Consider the following 5380-nt stretch of genomic DNA (forward strand, 5'->3'; position numbering starts at 1 on the left):
GCTTCTGACGTGTAGGGGGATGCCATTCTCTCTCCCTGTCTTGCCTGACTCTGGGAAAGCTCTACTTTGCCCAAGTTGTCTGCCAGTACTTGGTCAGGAAGGATTAGGGGTAACTAGTGTGAGGGGGCCGGCAGGCGGTGTGGTGGTTAAGGATGCTGGACTCCCACACGGTCCACGGCAGTTGGAGTCCCAAACCTGGTGGCATGCTTTCACAATTTCTCTTTCTCTCTGTCCCTCTCTGGTCAAATTAAAAGAAAGAGAGAAGGAAAGAAGGAAAGAAAGGGAGAAAGAGAGAAAGAAAGATAACATTTTTTTTTGGAGAGGTTTTTGCTATAGGGCATGTGTGCTCACCAGAAAGAGACAGAGAGATAGAAAGCGAGAAATCACCCTGCAGAGGGGATGGCCACACCACAATCCCATCTCCTCTATTCTCCTCTCGGGATCTTGGGCATGCACGCCCACGTGCCTAGCGTGAGTTTAAGTCACTGGGTTGGGGACTCGAACTGTGGTTGACTACTTGAGAGTCCGGCAACATAGCCATTGCGCCAATTGCTGGTCCCGATAAAATAATTCTTTAAAAAAAAAGTAACTAGCATGAGTTTTTAATTAGTAGCTGCTTTTGTTTGCAGCTGCTTCTAATTCCCTTCCTTAATGGAGAATAAAGGGGGCACCAGACTATATGAAACATGCTTTTTGTCCCCACGCTGGGACTTCTGGTGCATCACACACATCACTATTAAAATAACAACAAAATGGGACCAGCAGATGGCGTAATGATTACATCACTAGACTCCCAGGTAGTAAACCACAGTTTGAGTCCCGGACCTGGAGGCTTAAAACTCATGCCAGGCGCACGTGTGTTCACTTGTGTGTGTGTGTGTGTGTGTGTGTGTGTGCCCAAAATCCTGAGAGGAGGATGGAGGAGAAGGAATTGTGGCCTGGCCATCCCTCTGGGAGTGACTTTTCGCTCTCAGGTGAACACACACACCCTATAGAAAAAAAATTCTCAAAAGAAAAAAAAAAACAACTAAAAACCAAAACAACAAAAACAACCTGTGTGATATCAAGTGAGCGTGTTATCTTCACGCAGAAGCGATAGTGCAGTTTGTGAGGTTTAGCCAAAGTTGTTTTCATTGCTGGTTGAAGAACCTCATTCTAATTGCATAAATTTGGGAAGAACCCATCGCTAGTTTCTGAAGAGTGAGGGCTCTGGGATTTGATGTGTTGGCTTGAATAAATCGACACCCATGGACAGGGTGGTTGGGTTAAGCACAGGGTGGTTGTGTGAGGGCAGAGGCAGTTGTAGAGGGTAAGAAGTTTATTTCCTAGAACTCCGTGTGGCTGCCAGCACCTCCCTGTAGTAGCTGCTTCTTAAAACTGAACTTCTTAATTTTTAAGTTTATTTTTATAATCCCCCCCCCCTTTTTTTTGGTAAATTTTTGCTAAAGGGCATGTGTGCTCACCAGAAAGACAGAGAGAGACAGAGAGACAGGAAGCGAGAAATCACTCCCTGGGCGGATGGCCTTGTTGCAATCCCTTCTCCTCCATTTTTCTCTCAGGATCTTGGGCATGCACACACACGTGTCCAGCGTGAGTTTAAGCAACCCAGTCTGGGACTCGAACCACGGTGGACTATGTGGGAGTCCAGTGACATAGCCATTATACCATCTGCTGGTCCCTATTTTTATATTTTTAACTTTCAAAGGTTGCATCACTATCGAGAGAGAGGGCATCTCTCAATGGGGCATGATCATGCCACAACCCTTTTTCCTCCATAAAAACTGAAATTCTAGGGGCCAACAGGTAGCATAGTGGTTAAGGTGCTGGATTCCCACATGGCTGACCACGGTTCGAGTAGCAGACCCAGTGGGTTGCAAGTCACACCGGGTGTGTGTTCATGTGTACCCAAAATCCAGAGGGAAGAATGAGGAGAAAGGATTGTGGTGTGGCCCTCACTTTTTCTCTCTCTATCTCTCCCTGTGTCTCTGATGAGTACAGGTATCCCTAAAGCAAAAATTTCTCAAAAAAACAAAAGACTGAAATTCTAAGGGATAGATTTGAACCCATGATGAGGACAAGTAAGGAGATCCTTGTTTTTCTGGTTTTTAAAGTTGTGGTTTAGCTAAAATAAGATAAAAATTAAAATAAGAATAGTATTAGTTAATAAGCTAATATTGGTTATATTTAGCATTTCCCTAGCCATGTGCTGATAGAATCCTTAGTTTGGAAGTAATGAGATTGTCATAGGACAGATAAAATGATCCAATGTAAGGGGACTGTGCTTTCTCTTTGATATGGCTGCTGTCCCCAGAATCTGCTTTAAAAGCATGTTGGAGGAACCAGCAGTTAGCATAATGGCTATGTCGCTGGACATCTATGTGGTCGACCGTGGTTCGAGTCCCAGACTGGGTGGCTTAAACTCATGCCAGACATGTGTGTGTGTATGCCCAAGATCTTGAGAGAAGAATGGAGGAGAAAGGATTGAGGCATGGCCATCCCTCCCCTCCCTGGGGTGGGGGGGAGTGATTTCTTGCTCTTTGTCTCTGGCAAGTGCACACACCCTATAGCAAAAACTCCCCCCTATAAAATAAAAGGCATGTTGGAGTCTCTAGTAGTCCCCAGTAACTGGCCCAGTGCATAAGGACAAGAGTTTTACAACTTATTATTATTTTGGAGAGGTTTTCGCTATAGGGCACGTGTGCTCACCAGAATAAACAGAGGGAGACAGAGAGACAGAAGGGGAGAAATCACCCCCAGAGGGGATAGCCACACCACAATTCCTTCTCCTCTATTCTTCTCTCAGGATCTTGGGCATGCATGTGCCTGGCGTGAGTTTAAGCCACCTGGTCCAGGCCTCGAACTGCCATTGACTACCTGGGAGTCCAGCGACACAGCCATTCTGCTCACTGCTGGTCCCAGCTTATTTTTATTATTAAATGTAAGAAAGAAATTTCTTTTCTGGACAAAGGAAAATAGCTTCCCTGTTACCTTGCCTCTGTATTTTCTAACTTTATTAGGACAAATTTTAAATATACAGTATAGAAAAGTGGAAACAGGGAGCTAGCAGGTGGCGTGGTTAAGGGTTCTAGACTCCTACATGGCCGACTGTGGTTTGAGGCTCAGACCTAGCAGCTTACTTTTTCATTTTCTCTCCCATCCCCTCTCTAGTGAAATTAAAATAAATAAATTAATAAATGTAAATGGAATAACCGCCCCCACCTTTTTTTTTGAGACGTTTTTGCTATAGGGCGCGTGCACTCGCCAGACAGAGAGACATAGAGACAGAAAGCGAGAAATCACCCCCCAGGGGGGATGGTCACGCCACAATCCCCTCTCCTCCATTCTACTCTTGGGATCTTGGGCACGCACGCACACGTGCCCAGCCTAAGTTCTAAGCCACCGGGTCCGGGGCCATTACGTCACCTGCCGGCCCCAATACAGACTTTTTGAAGGGACAAAACTAGCTGATTTGAAGAATGTTCCATGTTTTAGATTTATCTGATTATTCCTCATAATGGTTTACCTGGTTCCTCTATCCCCATCTTTCTTGTATACTAGAAATGTAGTCTAAAGGCTTGGTTAAATTCAAACATATTTGGTCAGACTGCTCCGTAGGCGATGCTGGTTTTATTTTGCATACGGCTGGTCGTTCATAGTGCTGTTCAGTTTCATCGCTTGACTGAGTGGATGGTTGTCGGGTCTGGTCTTTCCATTATGAAGATACATCTCTCCCTTTGAAAATAATACGTAATCTGTTGAATGATACCTCAACTCTGCGTCACTATTGCATTTGTTTTTTTATATCCTTGCTGATCTATTTTTTCATTATCATTATTACTACTTATACATTTAATCGCTATACATCATGTAGTTTGTAAAGAGACTTTACCCAGCATGATACATGTCTCAGTCCAATCGAGAATACTATACACATCCTCATAAACTAATAACAAGCTATATCTGTGCCCCACAAATACCATACCTCTCTGTTTTCTCCCCAAATTATCATTGCCTCCATTTCCAGTGGAAACATGGGTCTCCTTCCACCCCACTGCTAAGTACTGTGGATGCTAACCTGGGCCTTGTCAAAGTCACAAGCAGAGCCCTATGCAAAAAACCAGCATCCACCAGAGATTTCTCTTTTCTGTTCATGGCTACTCCCCAAGACGAAGAGCAGCAAGTGTACAGGGGTCTTCAAAAAGTTCATGAAGAATGTGTATCATAAAACAAACAAACAAAAAATAAACAAAACTATGCATGGCTTTCAATTTTCTTTTTTATGCCTTAAAATAAACTTGCACTTTTTTTTCCCATGAACTTTTGGAAGTTCTCTCATATATTAAATATAATTTCTGTGCTAGGCACTATGCCGATTCGGGGAAGACCCGATGTGAGAGAGTCCCAACAGTTGAGCTTTCAGAGTGAAATGAAGAAATATTGCCAGTTCAAGGCAGGAGTGTGAAATGACTTGTGTAAGGGGAAGACAGTAATAGGATTGGTGTCTGCTTTCTTCTCGTGTTCTCATTTTAAAAGCTATTGGCTGAATTTTTTTTTTTTTAAAGAGATTTTTGCTATTGGACATGTGTGTTTGCTGGAGAGACAGAGAGGGACAGAGAGACAAAAGGCGAGAAACCACCCCCCCAGGGGGTAATTCTTCTTTTTCTTTTCCTTTTTTTAAGAATTATTTATTTATTTAATTTCTATTGTTATTATTATTTTTTAATTTGACCAAAGAGAGACAAAGAGAGAGAAAGGGAAAGTGAGAACTTAAGAGCCAGGTCTGGGACTCAAACCACGGTCAGCCATGTGGGAATCCAGTGTCTTTAACCACCATACCACCCTCCAGCCCTATGTAATCCCTTCTCCTCCATTCTCTTCTTGGGATCTTGGGCATGCACACACATGTACCCGATGTGTTTTAAGCCTCCAGGTCTGGGACTCAAACTGTGGTCAACTACGTGCGAGTCCAGTAACATAACCATTACACCATCTGCTGGTCTCTCTCTTTCTTTGTTTAAGACAGGATTTCACTAAGTCATAATCCACCTGCCTCGGCTTTCCCTCTTGAGTGACTGAGACTCTAGGCCCACCCAGCTTTTAGGGATGGGCCAGGTACTGAACCCTGGCTTCCCATGTGGCCTGTGTTCCTGATTAGCAGCCTCTACCAGTGCGTGCCTTGGAAAATGGTTTGATAAATGCCCAAGGGTACATTCTTTAGGAAACCCATGAGAATTCTTCTTCTTAATAAAATCTACCCAGATTCTTTGAGTACCATGAATCCTGCATATATTATTTTAAAAATGTAAAAGAATTATCCTACTTAATTTTATTTATTATTATTATCATTATTTTCCAGTTTGATCAGAGAGAGACAAAGAAA

The sequence above is a fragment of the Tupaia chinensis genome, unplaced genomic scaffold (assembly GCF_000334495.1).
Source record: "Tupaia chinensis unplaced genomic scaffold, TupChi_1.0 Scaffold144017_1, whole genome shotgun sequence".
Classification (NCBI taxonomy): domain Eukaryota; kingdom Metazoa; phylum Chordata; class Mammalia; order Scandentia; family Tupaiidae; genus Tupaia; species Tupaia belangeri.